The 5,989-nt window shown below is 36.7% G+C and overlaps 1 protein-coding gene across 1 annotated transcript in view; it reads left to right on the forward strand.

Annotated features, from left to right (window-relative positions):
* Positions 1-5,925: 5,925 nt before the first annotated feature.
* LOC111691728 (ras guanine nucleotide exchange factor M-like) overlaps positions 5,926-5,989 on the forward strand; it is a gene marked incomplete at its 3' end in the record, with an annotated part of 55,072 nt that continues 55,008 nt past the window's right edge. Inside the window, exon 1 of the mRNA XM_023454987.1 lies at positions 5,926-5,967. The remainder of the gene's footprint in view (positions 5,968-5,989) is intronic.

The raw sequence follows: 5,989 nt of genomic DNA on the forward strand, positions 1-5,989 counted from the left end.
AAAAATTTGTTATTTGTACCTCGTTCGGTTTTCAAATTACAGCCAATTTTCATAATTTTTTTGGAAACTTTGATGGCCCATATCTCTTCAGGGGTGAACATTTTACTAAGGCGATTTTTTGCAGATCGTGTTCTTTTGAAATGTAGATTCACTGGTATCATTTATGCTACTCCATTCAAAAACACCCTGTATATACCGTGCTTTCACGGGAAAACACTACATAGGAGATGCGTCGGTCAAACTCGTGCGACTTCAGCGATGGGGATGTCGATCCCTGCGTGCGGCGCTGTGGCGTACGTGATCACATCTCACATCAGTCAGGTTGCAGCACCCAGCGCTCCCCACCCTTCCGAGTTTACGAACTCGAACGAAGCTAATTTCCTATGTAGCGTTGTACGGTAAAAGCATGGTATACAGACCTCTCAATGATAATAATGACCAATTGTCAAACATGGATAATGATGATGAAAAAACATATTGTGAGAGTAGCGAAGATATGCTAGAAAGAGAGATCGGAGTCAACCCAAATGAACTTGTAAATGATTTACGTTATTATATCGAAGAGTGTGGTTTGACTAAAGAACATCGTCTCTGTAGCGACATTATCTACAAGCTACATGATATGGGAATAATTCAGTAACTTACCAATAATCTTCAGCAGTAGTCTTATTAACTGTCGGCATTAACGTCTCCCATCATCTTAACGTTACGTCTTCAGGCATTGAGCTGTTACGTCAACAGAGGCGCCTGCGCAATCGTTGTCTTCAGACATTATCCTTGACGCGATAGCCTTATCGTTGCCTTCAGGCATCGAGTTTTTTGCATCTACTGCAGCTCGGCGTAGATACTGGGAATTTTTTGCTGCGGGTAGAGATAGATTCAAGAGAAGAATTGAAACGACTTCTAAAATTCTCAAACCATTATTAGATAAACATCTTGAAAAAATAACACACTACGATAACCAGTGTAAAAAGGCTAAACAGTTTCAAAAGATGAACATTCAAGACATGTGGGATGATGTATTTACGAACCCTCATCGATTTTCCGCAACAAAGGATGGACCTACATCTACAAAAATTGTATCAATTACGTTATAATCTTACATTTATTATATTTTAATATGCATAATATATGTTTACTTGTCCTTGTTTGTTTTATTTCCTCTCTCCCTCTACCTTTCATATATAAGAAAAACCTTACAAGACCAGTGCTCTACCACTGAGCTAAAGAGGCTCATGCTAGGTTTACTAGCAAGCCTGCATATTAGGTTAGAATTTTTGCTAACACTTCAATTATAAAGGAAATAAAATATTAGGTTACAGTTTATGCTAAAAACAGGTCTGAACCAGTAGAAAACAGGCCTGAACCTTAACCTCAGATGACCTAAGAATGACGTAATGCTGTTTGGAGTTCATTGACCTCCCTTATCATGATTTATGCTAACAATGCGATTTTGAAGAAACTAAGGTACTAATTACAAGTATGTTCTGCGCATGCATTAAACATATTTTTTATTTTTGTCCATATTCTGAACCTCAATCTCAATGGTTGCTCACGTGATCTCAGTCGAATGTCGCAATACTTTACGTCTTTGCACCAGGAATTTGTGAAATAGAATCTGTTATTCAAGTTTGTACAAGCATTTTGGTTACACCCTGTATAAATATATGTATTCTTTGAATGTTTAGAACTTATGCGATATTATGGATCAGAAAGTGATGGCCCGAATAATCCAGCGATGTCCTCTCTCCCTCTTACACAGTAAAAGGCAATAAGAACCCGGTGTACAATACGTTTATTTTTTCGGGCACCTACATGCGGAAGGAGCTGTTCCTGGATATCGCTTGTTGGGTTTCTCCGGAATTCTACATAAAATGCAATAATATAGTCGAGAAATATTTCGTAAACGAGTTCAAGGTCAAGTACCAACACGATAATGAAGCTCTAATGTCCAAGTTGCGCGAATTAAAAACCCGGAACGAGAAGCTAGAAAATTACGTTGAAGAGATAAGTCCAAAGGTCGTTAACCCAAACTGTGACGTTCCTACTCACCTAAATATTATTTGTGTAAAAGCAGCGGCCTGCTAACTACAGTGAAGACGGGCGGGGTGTATTAGGATAAATATTTGGAGCGCCGCTTGGTTTAGCACTGCTGCTATACTATTCGGTTAAAACCAAGAAAACCCAGGGTGTTACTACTTTAAGGTAAGTAAATTATCTAATCAGTTGTTTATTTTTGTGAAAGAAAAGTATCTCCTTTTTTTGGTAAGTATCTATATTTATTACGTAAAAAATATATATATATAACCGTGTAATATAACCGTATTATATAAATATAATTATTTTGTATTTGACGCGGGTTTTGCCGAATGTGTATACACGTGCAGTGCACAATTATAACCGCTCTTGTCAAAGTCAAGATAACAGATATAGATTGTTTTATATCTATAAGTAAAAAGTAAGTATATAAATAAAGTGTGCCCTTGTTCGACTTCGGCAATTATACAAAAAAAATAATACACTATACGGGTCGGGGCATAAGTAGTAAATTATAATAAGATAAAATGAAGGAGACCTAAATCGGAAACCAAAAAAAATATACTGCAGCAAATATATACAGTACCTAATATAACTTATTTACCTTGTTAAGCAAATGTCTTTAAATTAATTATAGAGGCAAAGGCGAATTTAAAGCTTTGACTAAGTTAAATCTAAATGAGTAAGTTAAAATAAGCAAATTAAGTAAGGGAACTATCTTATACAACTAAACTATTTATCTATATAACTATTTATGTGCCTTTGTCAAGCAGTAGCCAAAAATATACAGATATATACACTAAAATGAAAATACCAAAAGGTAAGAAATTTTTAGCATGCAACTTAACTGAACATTTTATTTATAGGTGACAGTCTCGGTCAAGCGGGCAAGTAGCCGAGTAAGCAGCAGGCGAGTGGGCAACCAGGTAAGTAGGCAGGCAGCTAACTAGGCAAGCAGACAGCTAAACAAGCAGGCAGGTAAGTAGTTGCCATGTGGTGATGCAGATAATACAGCAGGATTTTTGTAGGGACTACTGCGCCAATAAAATCGCTTGCTACCAGACCAAAACTTCGTTAACTCCACAATAAAACCCTAAAAGTACGTTTGTATGAGCAATCATGCCGACCAACTTAGGTTATACAAAATGATTGGAAATATTCAGCGTCGAAGCGTTAAGACAATTGATTGGATAATAAACAAGCTGTATTATAATTGAAAACCTGAATGAGTGTCCCTAAATTGTGTCGATCAGTTTATTTCCAGCTAAGTAATAAAATGAATTTATTTTACAGAAAATGTGTTAAAAATGACTAAACGTGTTGGTAAATATATATATATGTATATATAAGAAAGAAAATAACATGTTACCTCACAATAACTAGAGGGTTTCTTCTGACAGACTTTTCCCAACTCGTGGTTTGATGACAGCGATCTTTAGTTGAAATGTGATGTACGTGGTGTGGAAAGGCGTAAATGCTCCCGCCGCGCCGGGGCGGCAAGGAGGTTCCAGGAACTTGCTATCGCAACTCCAAAAATATCCAAAAATAAATTCCGAAACAGGAACCACCAAACAACAATGTGGGGTCAATTCTCCCTTTGCTATGAAGGATGAGTAAACTCACTCACTATAAATACTTATTGCACCCGCACAAAGTTTACAAGCCTTAGAAAATCCACGTGAGAATCACATTCGATATCTAACAAGACTCGAAACTCTAGAAATTTCTTTTCTCTTCCGTTAAAAATCGATTTTAACTTAATCCCAAAAAAAAAATGTTAGAAAAAGTCACAAGCCATACCTTTCGATATTTAAAATACTTTTCAGAATAAGCCTTGCAGTGCCATCTGTCCATGAAAAACGGACGCTAGATAAGAAGTACAGAAAACTACCATAAGATAGGTGAAACGTCTGATAAAGCGGGCGACAAAATAACTGCTGCCAGAATTAGTTAAAAACCTAGGAATAAACAAATGCAAATTGAAACAAATAAACAAATTGCGAACTGAATTGAGGTAAGAACTACATTCTTAAAACTCTAAATGGATTCCTAAATATAGAAGATACCTAAATCTAATATTTAATGAGAACATAATATAACAGAAGAATTTAAAATCTTTATTTACTCTAACAGTAATTAATTCTTTTCTTTTTCAGATACCCAGGACCTAAAGGATGTAACATGACGTAGAGATAGTAAATCATAACCAATAATGTTGCGAAATTATAAACATGTTGCTTACCAAAATGAAATATACTAATACTAAAATAATAGTTGTTTTCGAATATTTTGGTAAATCACAAAACAAACGACAAATGCTATAATACAGAAAAATCAATCAGCTGACTATCCGTACCATATCATTAGAACACAGAGAAGGCGTTTCCCGCAATCCTTGAAGAGGTTGCAGAAGAAGCACCCCAAAGCACGCGTCGTAGCAGATTTGGAGTATAACCCCAACAGTATCAGCCTTTTTAATCGCATCAAGGACGAAATACCGTATATTACATGCTAATACAATGATTTTAAACTCTTTAAATTTTTATAAATGACGTTAATAAAATGATAGAAATAGATTAAAATACGAGCGCGGTTTAATTTCATACCCCCTCCACTCCTACATGATACCTTGGTAGTCGCGAAAATGAAAACAGCGTTCTACTTTAAAGCTTTGAGAGAGATAAGGAACCTAAATATTCGGGATGTTGTATTAATTAATCAATAATAATTAAACAGCCTTCGTGCTATATACGTTATGAACACGTATCGTTTCTCTTGCTGTCTAAAATGGACTTTGACCCCTTCAACAAGCATTCAAATCCGACAACTACATCTGAAGATGCATCTTAGAAAAGGACATGCCGCAGTCCATGTGAAAGAACGTGACCAGTTTCGGTGTTTAAAGCCTCAGGGAATTTATTTAAAAATGTAAATGTAAAAATTACGGTGAAATGTATTGTAATATGATGTTTAGATGGCCTTAATAAAACATATGATTGAGTATTATAGTTTCCAATCATGGCAATAATTGTCACCTGGTTTTCGGGGTTAAGACATTCGACGCATTTAGCTATGGCCTGCTGGATGGCCTCTTTAATTCATCCTACAGGTTCTACGCCAGTCGTAGGAATTTTTTATTTTAAATTCCAAGGCTCGCCCTGTAGACTGAAACGACGAATTTTCTTCACGGTATCTCTAATGAAGGAAAAGGCATGATTCATGGATAAAAAAAGTTTCAGAAGTATACGAGAAAAATAAAAAATTTCGAATGTGAGTAAAACGAAAAGATAGTAAGCGCTTTCTACGTACTGGGCAAGCATATCATCGATCGCGAACAAAAGAAAAAAATCGATGAGGTCCACTATCTTATTGCATTAATCAAGACGTTTAATTTGATATACGACGCGCCATATTTTAAAATTGAAACTCACCTTTAATGAAGATGTTTCAACACCTTTTTAAACTGATACTTATTTCAAATGTGATAACAGCATGACGTAAAACGTGATAACGTGACGTAAAACATGACGACACCCACCTTATACGCGTACTAGTTGAGACATGTCGGTTACTCGTTCATTCTTCGCTAATCTGTTGAGGTGTACGGAGGTGGTGCTTGCGAGGCTAAGAAGATGGGAATTTGGGTCACATTAGCCTGACAGGTACCGCTTTCATGCGGGAGAGTACAACCCTTGGCGTCTGTAATACCAGTCCTAATAAGATAAGGGTTGTCGCCTTCAAGGGGTATGTATAGATAACGCTTTCGTTTGTGCGCATACGTGCGAACATATTTTGTGGAATTGAGTTGCCGGGGCTTCCAACTAATTATTGTGAGCCCCCCCTATGGCTATCAAAGAACCGCCCCCACCCCATTACCTGCCTCTGCAGCCGCCCTCTGGACCCGTTTGCCGCTTTCCCTTAGCCAAACTGGTAAGTTTTTGTATTTTTTTTT

Source organism: Anoplophora glabripennis, unplaced genomic scaffold (assembly GCF_000390285.2).
Source record: "Anoplophora glabripennis isolate ALB-LARVAE unplaced genomic scaffold, Agla_2.0 scaffold348, whole genome shotgun sequence".
NCBI lineage: Eukaryota > Metazoa > Arthropoda > Insecta > Coleoptera > Cerambycidae > Anoplophora > Anoplophora glabripennis.